Raw genomic sequence first — 15,415 nt, 5'->3', positions numbered from 1 at the left:
AGCCTCGTAGCCAAGATGGCTACCGTATGCACCATTATTGCAATGGGTGCAACATAAGGTTGGGTTTTGCATCAAATTGATGTGAAGAATGCATTCTTGCATGGTGACTTGCCGGAAGAGGTGTATATGGCGCAGCCATAGGGATGTGAGACATCCCGAGTGTGTATGCAGCTCTCATGCTATCCTTGTTTATGCTTTTCTTAAAGAAAAGAACTATATATATGTTTGTAACTGCAGGCCTAGGGGCGATCAGCAATTTCCCTTCTTGCATAGTAGTTTCTTGGCTATGTTTTTGGGAAGAACAAATGGTGCCTTCACACCCTCCTTGCTCTTGCTTGCTTCTTTTTCAGGCCTTGGGGAATCAGCCAGTTCCTTTCTTCCATGGCATTTTTCCAGCCAAGTGTTCCATCCTCTTCAGTTTTCTCTGAATCTAGGTAGTAGGTGCCTATGAAGGGTCTGAAGGAAGGTAATCTTACCATCTCCACTTTCCCCTCTGTGTTTGCAATTGAATCAGCCACTACAAATCTAAATGACCTCCCTTTGGCTCTGCTGTTCTTGCGCTTTTGCATGAATAAGCCAGCCCCATCACTCAGCCCTACCTATTGTTGAATCAGCCTGGAGGAGCCTCTTCTGCAAGAAGTTATTGCAGTCGGTGGAGTTTCCGAGTAGACTGTTTATGGGAGTCTATCTCAGAGGTACATTTTTGCATGAACTCTGAGTATCTCACTGGTAGGATCTGCTTTATACAGTTGAAATGCAAATACCCGTCTAGTAACATGAAGGGGAACCCTTCAGAGAGTTGGTTGTGACACTTTTGAGGTGCCGGCTCTCTCTCTCTCTCTCTCTCTCTCTCTCTGCTCGCCCCCCCACCCCCCTCTCGCCCTGCCCTGCGTGCGCTCTGCTCGCTGCCCTGACCTGCGCGCTCGCGTCTTACCCTGCTCGCAGCCCACCCCCCTCATAACCTGCAGCGCACCCCCCCATCCCGTTTTCGTTTTCGCGTTTTTTCGCAAGCGCCCTCTGCATTTTCCGTGCCCGTTCCCACAGCCCAACGATTTCCAACCCCCCCCCGGGTAGGTGCAGGTTCCCATGCGATTTTTTCCAGATAGCCTTCTAAACCCTGGAGGAAAACAGTGACGGCACGCAATTCAGAAATTTACAGAATTTTCAAAATCTCAAGAATTTACAGAGCTTACAGAAATTGCAGAATCGGCAGTTGTAGAAAGTGGGAATTTGTAGAAATTGCAGGAAAGGCAAAAACGTATGCCATGTATGCTTAAAGTGGGGAAAACATGTATGCATAGTGCGGGGCATGTAAGGCCGTCTCCTACATCCATCGCAAATTCCCCTCTCGTTTTTTGCGGCGACCAAGAATGCGGAAACAAAGTGACAAGCTTGACCCTTTAGAGGATGCAGTTCAAAAATGCAAAGAAGAAATGACCGAAACAATTAACAAGATCAACTGCAACTTACTGGGCACAATAAAAATGCTCGACGAACGCGTGTTGGCCCAAGAAAGCAAGATAGCTACACTCGGAGATCGGGTGACGGCCCAAGACGAAGAGATTTCGTCACTCAAGAGGGAGCTCATAGAGGCACGATCACGAAATACACTTGAAGAGGGAGAATTGCAACCTTCAATAATAGAAGAGCTAAACACGATCAAAGAGCAAGTGCGAGCCATCAAAGAGGGGGAAGAGCAACACAAAGAAATGACGACCTCTTGGGTGGACATTATTACAAAGACCCAGCAGAAGGCAGATGAGGCCGAGAAGTGGATTGAGGTTGCCAAGAAAGGGAAAAGCAAGGAAACAACTACGTCCACACCCACCATCATTAACTTGACACTTGAAGAGGAGAAAAGAAGGCGTGTGCGCTCTCTACATGTGAGGATTTGCGGTTTTAAAGGCAAAGATAATGTGGACGAAGAGGTAAAAGAACTCATGGCTTTGATGGGGATTCATGAGCCGATGGAAAGAAGGGCTTTTTGAAGAAGAGACCAACTCTTAAGAAAACGGGCATCTTCCTCGGGGATGACCTTACCCTCTCACAGATAGCGCATATGCAAGAGGTAATGCCAAAGATTAGAGCGGCAAGGGAAAAAGGTAAGATTGCTTTTTACCGAGATGGAAGAGTGGTGATATTGGAGCCACGCTCCACATGACGGTGTGAGACCTATGGGACCACACTCAAAGTTGCTACCTGGAATTGTAATGGATCTATGCGTTTAGATGTGGGTGCTTTTGAGGAAAGTTTTAGTGGGAGAGATATCATCTTTTACTCTGAGACACATCAGGCCCCTGGGCAGTCTATGCCTCACGTTAGTGGGTACAGATGGGAGACCGCATGTAGACAGGAGACACGATCAGAGCACAGACGGCGGGGCTCAGGTAGAGTGGCAGTGTTATTCAGGGAGGAGTTGTAGCCATTGATACACATACCTCGCAGGGATGAGCAAGCTAGGTACATGTGGATGAGATTGAGAGCAGAGACAGGCAGATATCTTTTCATTGCTATTTGCTACTTTCCCCCGAGTACGTCAGTGTATGCACCACCCAGAGGACAGTCCCCCTTTTCTATTTTGGATGATGACATCTGGGAGTTCTCTAGAGATGGTGACATCATCATTCTAGGGGATTTCAATGCTAGGACTGCCCATCATCAGACAGTTTTTTATGATACTTCAGAAGAGATGTTGAGAGAGCTAGATGTTGCAGAGACAGGCCTATCCAGACTATCACATGATGGGGAGCATACTGAGTATGGACGACACTTGATAGACATGGGGACTGCACATGGATTGGTCATCTTGAATGGCCTATAGAGATTTCCCGCTGCAGGGGGTTTTACATGCTTTCCACACAGACATGGAGCTAGCACAATGGATTATGTCATCGCACAGCCGAGTCTCATCTCTAGTATCCAGGACCTCACAGTTGGACCCGGACCTATTAGTGTGGCAGTGGACCATGCTCTTGTGTCGCTGACCATATCTTTCGACTTTAGTGTAGCACACAGGCCACAGGTGGCAGCTCCTACTCGCTACACCTTCACGTAGGAGACGGACTCTGTATACATAGATGGGATCTACAACTGCTTGTGTACAGAAGAGCCAGGGCGACCTTTGGAGAAAGCTTACTACTATACTGACGCAGACGTTACATGATGCAGCAGCAGAGGCATACCCACACACACAGCCTGAGCAGAGACGTCGTTCTGGGAGCATGCCCCAGAACAGCTGGTATGATGAGGAATGCCGAGAGACCAAAGCTAGCCTTCAGAGGGAGGTGCTTTTGGGGGACATCACTCACAGACGGTCACAGATTGACTTCCGATGACTAGTGCGGCGAAAGAAGAGGGCATTCTTGGCTCACCTAGAGCAGGATCTATACCAGCTATTCTTGAGTCAGGACTCACGTAGGCATGGCGGCTCTTTCATGAGCACTCGCCTCCCCCTGCCATTACCTCCACAGACGCTTGGGGCCAGTACGCGTCATCTCTGTACACAGTTCCTGGACAGCCGCCCCTTTCCGACCCTCCCGATCCATGCCCCCATACATGTGCTTTTTTCACCGTTGAGATGGTGAGGAAGGCCATTGACAGGATGAGGACTGGGAGATCATATGGTCATGATGGTTTAGTGGCTGAGCACTTCATGCATGCCAGAGATCTACTAGCAGAGCTCCTAGCAGTTATGTTTAACCGTGCCATGTGTGAGGGCTTGCCTGATACTTGGAGCCTATCTACTATTGTACCTATCTTCAAGTCAGGAGACCCTATGGAGCCTGGGAATTATCGCACTATCATGATCGGACACACATTGGCACGGTTGTACGCATCCATTCTTGAGCAGCAGCTGAGTAGATGGGCAGAGAGGGAAGGGATACGCGCAGCCGGGCAGGCAGGATTTAAGAGAGGTTTTTCTACTCTTGACCATATCTTGACACTCAGAGCAATCATTGAGGAGGGCAGATCACATGGGAGACGGATCTATTGCAGCTTTGTGGACTTCCGCAAAGCATTGACACCGTACCCAGAGCTAGATTGATGCGCAGATTAGAGGAGATGGGAGTACCCACAGAGCTCATTTGGGGGGTCATGGCACTGTACAGGTCAGTAAGTGGGGCATGTACGCACCTGAGAGGGCCTATCTACAGCGGTTTACTCCACTATTGGGGTGAAGCAGGGTTGGCCGCTCTCTCCTACTCTGTTTGGTATGTATGTGGATGAGGTTTCTGACTACATTGAGAGGGATGGTGATAGAGGTGCACAACTGGCAGGAACATGGATCCCACTATTGTTATATGCTGATGATATTGTGTTGATCTCCGACTCTCTAGAGGGGATGCAACGTCACTTGGATGCTTTGCATAGCTTTGCCCATGAAAGTGGTTTGTCTGTCAACCTTGGTAAAACCAAGGTCATGGTATTTAATACGACCCCACAGTGGATCAGGAGGTCAGCGCCCGCATTCACATACGGCTAGGAGACGGTGGAGTATACAGATGCTTACACCTACCTTGGAGTGGTTTTTAGTGGACCAACATTTTCGTTGAGAAGAGCAGCAGAGACTAGACTGACTAGACCCCATGCAGCATTGGGTAGATTGGAGAGGATGTGTTCACATGTTCAGTTTCAGGAGCCTCGGACGAAGCTCTGGCTCTTTGATACCTTGGTGGCTTCTGCATTGCTCTATGGAGTTGAGATTTGGGGACACAGGTCGCACTGATGGATGGGGGGACATGGAGAAGCCACTAGTTTCTATGATCTCACGGCTCATTAGAGCCAAGGCTTTAGTACCACGTGCCATTATACGAGTAGAGCTAGCTGCCCCTCCACTAGTGGTTGAGGCGCTCACCAGATTCGTCTCCTTCATACACTGCATCTGGGAACTTCCTAGAAACAGATATGGCCGCCTTGCACTTAAGTCCTCTCGACAGTTAGCCATGCAGGGAGATACAACATGCTGGTATGGGGAGATGACATCATGGTTTCAAGCGCATGGGTTCAGCATAGACAGACTGCCACCCTTCCAGTACTCACTGGATGCACCCTCTTTGACTCTCACACAGTGTGAGATTACCAAGCTCATCCGCCAGGACCCGACTCAGCTAGACATCAGGAGGACATGGATACAGCCAGCACAGGAGCTGGGCACGAAGATGGCTTTCTACAGAGAGCATCTTCTCCAGCTTACGGAGGATGGTTTTGTGACGAGACCTAGATACATGGACACCCGCTTGTCTCATGGGATACGATGTGCTATTGGCCAGATACGCACATCTTCACACCAGCTGCGGATCGAGACTGGGAGATACAACAGAGTATTAGCAGAGGCCAGGACATTTCTCCTATGTAACCTGGAGCCTGAGACAGAGTTGCACTACACATGCCATTGCCCCGTCTACTACGAGATACGCGGCTGCTTCCACTGCTTGTTCAGAGAGGGCTTCGGACCACTCTCCAGAGTCATGCGGTACGAGGATCAGAGATGCTTGGGTCTGTCTTTGCTCGAGCTGCGCAGACACAGAGAGAGCCTGATGAGAGGAGAGGTCAGCAAGTCTCAGAGACGGATCACAGACTTCTTTAGAGCAGACACTGGACACCCGGAGGAGCTACTACCACAGGAGAGCTCGCTGCCTCACACTGGAGGCACACTGATCGACCGAGCGATCGAGCTAGGGAGATCCAGACGCCCACGACTGCGGAGGACTACACAGCATCGACCGAGGTTGCATCAGAGGATTCGGATCACTTTGGCCTAGCATGCACGACGCCCGGTCAGGCTATTGACCATGGAGGAGATTAATGAGATCCGCCAGCGACCGATGCTGGATCTTTTGTGATCTGTGATTTAGCTATCCCACCTAGCTGGATCTTTTGTGATTTGTGATTTAGCTATCCCACCTATCTGCTTAGATCACACCTAGCTGTTTCAGATTCCATAGCATTTTATTCTATCATTTTATTTTGTCATTTTTGTTACTCTGACTTTGTATCAGATCCACCACATTGTAACTTTCTGGTCTCATAGGTCATTCTGGCCTTCTGAAGATGTTAATATAACATTTCATTTCATTTCATTTCTCTCTCTCTCTGAATCCCCCCCCCCCCCCCCCAAACATTGAACATTAGCGCTGCTTGCAGAAAGCCATTATCCCTCTCTCCATCTATGTTTCACCCTTCCCTCCTCACTCCTCTACCTAGTCATCTCTCTGTCTCTTTGCCATGCACGTCTTTGCATTTGTTAAATAAATTTTAAGTATAAACATGTTTTGACTTTTGGTTTCTAAATAACGTCCTTTTCATTCATACGCTTTGTGACTTCCCTTGGATTTGAACATAGGCTAAAATAGTTAATAATGTCTATGTCATTGGGAACAGACTTGAAGATTGGTCTAGGAGAAAATACAATCCTGGATGTGCTGCATGACGATGCTAGAGCAATGATGGCAACATGTGTAGATTTGAAGCGTGTCTGTTCCAAACTCCATAATCGTGATTCTCATCCTTTCCGCAAGGTAAACTCTTTTTCTTTCACTTAGTTTGTGAAAGCTATGAATTTTGAAAATTTTGAGCTTGGATTTTCATCACATTTTGGCTTTGTCCAACATTGATAAGAACATTAACGAGTTTCCGTTCTAACTAGGGTCTAGGTCCACAATGTACACTTTTCAATAAATAACCAAAGGCTGGTGGAAATGAATCAAATTAATATATAAGACTTGTTGAAAGTTTGCCCGTCATCAATTTTGTTGCTTCGGTGAGTCACTTGAGCGCCTGAAAAAATCAGTGGTTGTAGGAGGAAAACTGTGTCGTCTCTCTAGTGTGGATGTCTTTCAATGCAGTTGGCACAAGAGCCACAATGATTATAGCCAGCTACAAAATGACAACAACAGCTGAAAGACTGGAAAGGAAAAGAACACAGTAAACTTACTGCACAACTGAAATTTGTATTCTCAATGTACCATCTACAGTGACTCGCTGGCAGTACACTTGAAACCAAGGAGTACCAGGATACGAAGGGGGTGTAGAGGCTTAACTGTGCAATGGAGACTATGTTGGTAGTAAGGTGCGATTCTAGACACAAGAACACTAGACTCAATGATAGACAAGATATTGTTGGTCCCAACTGATATCTTTAGACTGATATATACCATGATTTTATATCTCCCAGATATTGTTGGTCCCAACTGATATCTTTAGACTGATATATACCATGATTTTATATCTCCCACAAGTGCTGAGTAGATGAGGTAGATTGGAAGGCTATGGTCAATGATCCACCAGGTAGGTGCTAGGCGATGATGGTGGCCTAGCTATCACTCGTCCACCTCCCACCAAACTGCTCATCCAAAAGTCACTTGGTCAACATCTCAACTAGATCCCCTAGTCCAACGGTCTTAGACTCTGGCCCACGACAATCCCCATATGCTGACAATCGATTGAAGAGACTACCAGCATTATAGCTTGGCTGTAGGTTGCCTGCCATAAGGCCACTCATCGTCCTCGTGGGTTTGTAACAGTGGACAAACTGAAAATCACCAGAAACCAAGGCGAAAACAAGAACGGCAAGTGGAATGGAAAAGAACCCAGTAAACTCAATGCTGAGATGAACTCTAGTACTCTCTCTACCATTTATAGTGACTGGCTGGCAGCACACTCAGCTCCAGACCAAGGACTTGTTAGAGTTTCATCTTCTGTCTAGTGGCAGCTTCAGTACTCTCAGGAGCAGATTTGGGAGTGAGGGCTGTTTTGTGGCTGTGCCTTGCCGTATTTGAGGTATGCGTACCTTTTCTGATGGTACGAGTCATGTATGTGCCCACTTGAGAGGTTGGCTTGAGGCAAGATTTGTGTTCCTAGGTCATTGTTGGGTCAAAGTCTCAACTCATTGCAGTTTCTAGCCATGTTTACGCTATGGCTGATGTGGCATATTTTTCCCTAGTGCTCCCCCATTTTGGGGTTGTGGGGTTTTTAGAGGGGGAGTTCATCAGTGGCCGGTGGTCCCTATATAGGGACCCCCCCCCCCCCCCCCCCCCCCCCCCCCAAAAAAAAAAAAAAGAAAACCCCACACCTTGGATTCATTCATCACTTGCAATATAACCGGCTTTTGGGTTCATCTGCGATCTCTCTCTCTAGCTTTTCTTGTCTTTTTGCACTTGCAGATCCAGATCGGATCTCCCTTCTCTCTAGAGTTTTCATTTGCAGCGTCTTCTCTCTCCTCCTTGTGCGATCTCAGTATCTCTCCTCAACGCTCTCCCTCCCTTTTGTGCTTTGTGTTGCCATTGTAGGTTTGCACATTGAGAGGGCCGCCCTAGGCCTTGCAGGTTTTCTATGGAGTCCTGCCCACTGTTCGAGACTGATTTGGAGGAGTTTCATCATGGTAGATCGGAGGTTTGGTGGCTGTCCTTGATCAAGAGGAACGTTGCTTGCGGTTGCAGACTTGATCATCATGCGAATCACCTTTTTTGTGGCACCTTTGACATGGTATCAGAGCCACCATGTGCTCTCGAGTAGGATTGGTAATGTGTGCACGTTTTCGGTGCTGATTTTTTGCGACAAAGATGAATGTACGCTGGTTGCTGCTGTTTTTCACCCTCTTGGGGCTAATTGGTGCTGTTGTTTGATTTGGAAAACCTTGTTTATTTCAACTGTTCCTTGTTGATTCACATGCCCAAGTATTCTTCATCGTGGAGATGGATAAATGTTCCAAGAAGAATTCAGTTTTCGGTGAAGAATTACGAAATGTGTTTGAGATGACGGAGCAAAGAGCGAAGAGGAGTGGGGAGATTGGTTGCAATTCTACTATGATGGTGGAGATCAACCAATCAAGATTCCTACTCTACCCATATTTCCTACAAATTGGCAATGGGATGGCGAGAATTATGCCACTTGGAAAGCGACGATGATTGCGGTCTTTGACTCATACGAGCTTGGAGGCTTCGTTAGTACCGGCTTCAAGATCTAGCGAGAGTGAAGTTGTGGGGATGTGTCAATGCTCAGATTCGATCTTTCGTTATTTTCAATAGTTGTACACCATTAGTTAGACTTGCCTCTCTATATGATCGAGTGTCTCCAATGAAGCGGATTGCTTTAAAGGTGTAGATGCGGACTTTGGATGCCAAGCAAACAACCATAAGGGACCATATCAAATTCTTTGCTACTGCACTTTGGTAGGTAGTGGTATCTCTCTATAAAGGGAATTCAGCTTTCTTAGTTTGATAAGCTTCATCATTATTCTTTGCCCTTTTTTGATAATCCTGTACTACCATTGAAAGGTTTCTTATATGTCGTTGATAGTCTTGGATAAACACAAGTGCAAGTTTCTTCTCTCAAATTTTGTCCCTCTTGCAGGAGCTAACACTTGGAAAGGTCCTGAAATGTCAGCATTCCAAACGAATGAACTCAATTGAGGCAGCTTGGCTAGCTGTAAGGGTGCTAGTTCTGTAGCTTTCAGCATTAAAATAGAAACAATAAACTAACTAGTGTAATGTGCTGATGTGTAATATGTAAGGCAGATGAAACGAAGTGAAGTAGTTGCCGAGTGCAAATTTGATGGTGATCGCATGCAAATACACCGAGATGGGCCTAAGATATGGTTCTGGTCGAGGTATTTTCCTTCGAAATTATTGCACTTCCATTCATCTTTTAGATGCTATTGATAGACGCAAGCAGTGTCACTGAAGAGGATACAATGAAGCAGAAATGGCAAAGAGCATCCGGAGTACACAGTTGCCCTTCAAGATGCATTGTACTGTTGCTTGTCAAGTGAAAGGTTGTTGCCTCCCATTGTCTTTTCACATACAAGCATCCCTCAAACCAATTATCATGTCATGAACTGCTGTAGCTATTGTTTTCAAAGTTGGTGGTTCATGCAGGTGTATACTTGATGGTGAACTACTGGTTTGGGACGTGGAAGACTCAGGTTTCAAGGCCCGTACAAAAGCTCTTAATCATGATGCAGGTACTTGTAGAATTATACAAATACAATATTTTCAGAAAACTAGAATTTTATTAGGCACATCCTTTTTCTCTCTGACACGAGAGAGATGAAATGAAATGTACTAGTAACTTTGGCTAATGACCAAACTGACCTATAAGACTTAAAGATACAACTGTCATTAGACTGATATGACCGTCTGTGAGTAAAGTATCTAAAAAGATGGATAACCTAAGGACCATTGCTAACACTGTATAGTTAAAAAGGGGGGAAGATTGGTGATTGGTAATGGAGAAGCAATATAAAGGATGATGATAAAGAAGCTAAATGGGAAGCGGCTGGAGGGTGAACATGACAGAAAAACTGATACAAGTGGAGGTAATGGGTATGCGTACTTGGATTTGTGGTTCTCCAATGTGGCACGGGTCACTGTTGTAGTATTGAAGACCCAAGGAGGCCTAGAGTAGTCTCGAGCAATTATAGCTGGCACTTTAGTAATCGGTGTTTGAATTGATGAGAGCCTGGTGAGAGCCCCTGGGGGTGGTTGGATTTTATGATAGGGCAGACGTCTATCACCTTCCTTTGTACTAGCCCTCTGTCTGTTGGTGCCCTACCCCCCCAACAGTGTCTCATTGAGTTCCCAGATCTCTTTCCTTCAAGGCGTAAAAATTGCCAACCACCACCTCCCCCTTCTCTTGCTAAATGAGAGCCACGAGCCATGCTTTCACTTAATTTCTCTAATTACACTCTCTCTAGCTTCATCTACACACTTGCTTGCCTAATTGCTCTTTTAATATCATAGATGTTCTTGGCAATACCTTGAACCCTACCTTCTTGGTAGAGTTCAATTACGTTGATTAGTGTATATATGCGCTTTTTAGTCAAGCATTAGCATTAGCATGCAGTTAATTTCATAAAGTTTGCATCAGTAATTTCTATCATGCCCTTGCCGTTGCAGTTTCAAAAGTGTATGTGTGCAACTCTCTCTTTGAGCTCAACCATGTTGAGTTTGAGTATTTATAACCAATTCAATTCTTCTTGGAAAATTGTAGAAAAGTCAATCTCTTTTTGCACTAATCAAGATCCTCCAGTTAATTCAAAATCTCACTTCATCTAGGCTTAAAAATTCTTGTACAATTTTGTACGAACTTTTGTCTGTCCATGCAAGATATGTAGGAGTACCAGGGCTAAATAAAAAAATTGACACATCTTTTCTTGTCATCAAAGGTTTGGCCCTTGAAAGCCATCTTCTGTCCATAAGCACATGAAGTTGGAGATTGGCAGTCTTCACACAGTCAAGGTGGAATCAAAGGAGCTGACAACATTAATCTTTTGGGGGTGACTCAATTGATGAAGCATTTCACGGAGCAAAACTAATGTGCCAACTTTGGATCATCTGAAACAGCAACATAATGACAGGAACGGCATCTCAAAACACACAGATGGGGGCCACTCTTCTTGTAGCCCCCAACGAATTCACAATTGTCCACTGCTTCTGGTTCAACAAAAGGCGGCCGGCCATATTAGGCAAAATTAGAAATTTACAGAGCGGCATCTCTTTTGATTTGCTCAACAAATCTCCTTAATAGGCTTTTTCCAGGCTGCTCCTTTTTGGCTGTAGTGGGTTCATTTGATGTATTTTGTTATTTCCCTGTTATTTCAGGGGCTGCCATATCTGGATCAAATGGCCAGCATTTTCGGTCTCGGCATATAGGGTTCCCCATTAAGTCTCTTAGAGGCGTACGTGGGGGACTTCTCCAATTTTCGCAGGGGGAGCCCCATACTTGGACGGTCCTCTCGTACATTTATGCACCCTTGCTGCAGTTTCACTGGTGGGTGTCTCCCTCACCCTTCACACCATACAAGTCCTATAGTAGAGTACTGTCAACTTGGTTGCTCTTGACATCCTAAAACGCAATGTCAAATGACTACTATGTACACCAGAGCTGATCTGTTGACAAAAAAGTGGAGTGACTCCCCCCTATGAAACAAACATTGCTTTGGGTAAAGCTCCTTCTTTCTTCTCATATGTCTTGAGTCTGGCTGTCACGAGGACGTGGCAGTTATTAACCATGTCACAGAGATGTGGCAACTGCTAACCTTGGTTGTTGGTTTCTTTCCAATGGGGTTTATTTTATTTATTTTGAGACCCTCTTTTTGAAGTTGCAAATGGTCGGACATTGTATGGCCAATGTGAACGGTAGATTCACCCGCAGATGGGAAGTGGTCGGCACTGGAATTCGTATGGTAAGAGGATGTCTAGGCTCAGAGCAAGATCATATAGGTCCCCCCGTCGCACTTAGCAAGTTGGTGGATACTAGGAAGTGAACTCAATTAAGGCGTAAAGTCAAGGTGGGACTTCCAACAAAAAGTATCCGACAGTTGGGCCACATTGCACTTTTGGATGCGGTCCCAATGAGGATAGGTGGTCAGAAGACCAGTGGGAGCCCAACGGAAGCATCTCCTGAAATTTAGGGAACTGCTATTTTGGGCCACGAAATGTGTTCGCGTCATTACCTTCGGTATGACTAGGGGAACACTTTACAACTCTGCCGCGAAGTCAACTGACGCATCAGTTGAGATATTTTTAGCAGGGAAAGCCCAAACTCGGAAACTGGGCGACGTGTCAGCTTGTGAGCGATTCTGCCACTCTGGGAGGCAAAAACGAGCTGCATATCATCAAAGGGGGCGCCATTTTCAGCCACAGGCGGATTGCAACAGGTACAGAAGCTATGGAATGCTTACCTTGCCCTCTATGCACAGTATGGTGACGGGAGTGATGCCCCGCACGCTACATACTGCTCTCTTTCTCCCCTACGTGCAGTTATGTGATGCCCCACAAGAGGGCTACTCATTTGACTGATGTACAGTTGTGTGGGTTCATGCTTTTGTGCTGAGGCAAGAGCCTCCTTGAGCAGGAACAGGGGTAGCTAACTGCTGCTCCAAAGCAGGCACTGGTGAGGGTCATAACCTCACCGTACAGGTGCAAAATCAGCGCTGTGTATGCGCTGTAATTTGACTGTTTTTCAGCCATACGGACGCCAGGATCATTGGGAATCGTGCCCCACTGGCAAAGGACAGTTAGGGGACTGTTTGGGGCTGAAAACAAGGCAAAAACCAGTAAATACAGCGTGCTGAATTTACTGTTTTTGGACAGGAATCAGAGGGTATACGACAGTGCAAGCGAGTTCCAGCAGGGGAATTGGTTTCGCGCAAGTTTTGGGGCTGTTATGTTGCCGAAATTTGGCCAAATCAAATGGTATCTAGGTGGATACACGTGAAAGATTCCCAGGACCTTACCTTGTAATTTACCCTCCTAAAGAATAAAGAAATACCGAAAGGGGCGCCAATTTTGGGGCCTACAGGTTGTCGGCGTCTGCTCGGAGCATTCTAGCTTCCGAGCCGTGTGTGTGATTAAGTGTTAACTCCCGTCGCAGGTTTTCTTTGCAAAGTGCTCTGTGTGTGTGTTTAAAGTAAAGAATTTCGTGTGAAAGCCGACGCCTACCGCCCTACGGGCCGGTTACATGGTTCCATTGCCGGGATATCAATCACTTTTTCCTCAAAGAGTGATCCTGGATTGTTCAGGGTAAAGACACACAGTGCAAGAACGCGGGGATTACACTATGGCCGACAAGGGGAAGGGAATTATGGAAGAGGGTTCCTCTCCAAAGGTCAGGCAGGAGATTCCTATGGTTTTTGAGATTGGCGAGAGCTCACGGCCACGTCAGTCTGTACCTCCTGTCAACGTGAATGTCCCTCCAGTAGTACAGGGCTTTATGACAGGGCAACTTGAGGATGATGCGTTTAAGACTCAGTTAGTTGCCGCGGTGAATGTCTTTTCGCAGCTGGTGCAGAATCCGAGGTTTATGGAATTCTTGCAAGCGCCACCAGTGCAACATCAAAATAGGCAACCTACGCCGCGTACAGAGCTTGTTGAAGCTCAAGCCCAGGTACTTCATGAGGCGCAGGAGGAAAGGGAACACTCGCATGTTGCGGAGTCGGGGGCTCCAAAGCAGGTTCCTCCCGTGCTTGAACAGGTGGCTAGAACGCCTATTCCACAGGTTATGCCAGTTCAGCCCGCCACCTTTCAGAGCCAGCATGCTGTCTTGAATGGATAGGGAGCTGGATACCAGGCTATGCACTCAGTTTTTCCACCACCCACGGTACATCCTGGGTATTTCGGGAGTGGATCAGTGTTCCAAAGTATGGCTGGTTATGCGTCTGGAAGTCAGCCGTACATGCCAGGAACAGTGTTCGGGGGTATGCAAGGCATCATGCTAAACCCCATGTATGGTACTATCGGCATGCAGCAAGGTTTCCACGGCAACCAGGGCCAGTTTGGGGTGCCACAGGGTCATTTTGGCATGGCTGGTTTTTCTGGACAGCAGCTAGATATCGCACCTCTTACGCAAAATGTGAATGGCCAAGGCGTGCCGATCATGCCTAGTACAGTGCCCATGTTGCAGACCATTCCGTATGACAACTTGGGGGCACTAGAGAAGCCGAAGGCTTACAAAGAAGGTGGTGCAGCGGTAAAGTTCAGTACCTTCAGTGGTTTCGAGGACAAGACCAAGGCACTCACTTTCCTCCAGCAGTTTGATACAGCTTATGCGGGAGGGAATTTTACAGAGGCCTCGAAGGTCAGGAAAGCTGCCACTTTCTTAAAGGACAATGCGCTTACATGGTGGACGACATTGTTAATGCAAGGACAGGCACCCGCCACTTGGGTTTACTTCAAGCAAATGTTTGCATCTGCTTGGCTATCAAATGAATTTGAAGCCGATGTCCTGACAGATTGGCACCAGCTTACAGCAGCTTCGTGCAAGAGCTTGCTGGAGTACAATAGGAGGTTTTGTAAAGCATTACTCTCAGTGACCTCCTACAGATTTGTGCCATTGACAGAGCAGATAGAGAAGTATTGTTGTGGGTTGCCTAAAGGGCTTCGCGATTATTGTACAAAGAATAGAGTGGCTACCCTTACTCAGCTTATGGAAGTTGCGAACACTGGTCTTGCCCTGTTGAAAGGAGAGGACAGTGGATTTCCGAGCAGTGATAAAGGAGGGCAGCAAAAGAAAAATTCAGCGAAGAAGCCCTTTGTGAAGACGGCTCCTGATGCGTCACAGGGGTCAGAACAGGCCACCAAAGACAAGGATTCAGCTGGGACTTCTGGAGCGCAGGCAAAGAAACAGAAAAGGAAGCCTTTTGTGCGCAAGTCGCTCGAGGAAAAGAAGGTCCTAATGGCTGAAAACAAATGCTTTATATGCGAGCAACCTGGTCATATTTCTATCCATTGTCCACAAAGGAAAAGGCCAGCTGACTCAGAGGATAAAGAAGACCAGAAAGGCAAGAAGCCTAAACCCACGGCAGGTTTAGTGCCAAACATGGTGGGTGACAGGCCCAGCACAGATGCCAGTGAGTTATGCAGGGCATGGGGTAAAGTTAAAGATCAGACGGCACTCATCTTCTTTGATCCAGGTG

General features: G+C 46.7%; 1 pseudogene across 1 annotated transcript in view; it reads left to right on the top strand.

Moving 5' to 3' along the window:
* Positions 1 to 15,415, top strand: part of LOC147430345 (DNA ligase 4-like) — a 227,597-nt pseudogene that overhangs the window by 54,019 nt on the left and 158,163 nt on the right. Inside the window, exons 5-9 of the transcript XR_015185782.1 lie at positions 6,382 to 6,518; positions 9,352 to 9,426; positions 9,516 to 9,607; positions 9,701 to 9,772; positions 9,876 to 9,961. The product of XR_015185782.1 is annotated as a DNA ligase 4-like (transcript). The remainder of the gene's footprint in view (positions 1 to 6,381; positions 6,519 to 9,351; positions 9,427 to 9,515; positions 9,608 to 9,700; positions 9,773 to 9,875; positions 9,962 to 15,415) is intronic.

Source organism: Adiantum capillus-veneris, chromosome 22, assembly GCF_014529385.1.
Source record: "Adiantum capillus-veneris isolate H3 chromosome 22, ASM1452938v2, whole genome shotgun sequence".
NCBI lineage: Eukaryota > Viridiplantae > Streptophyta > Polypodiopsida > Polypodiales > Pteridaceae > Adiantum > Adiantum capillus-veneris.
The sequence above is the reverse complement of the archived record's forward strand: the minus strand, read 5'-3'. Positions and strand labels throughout refer to the sequence as shown.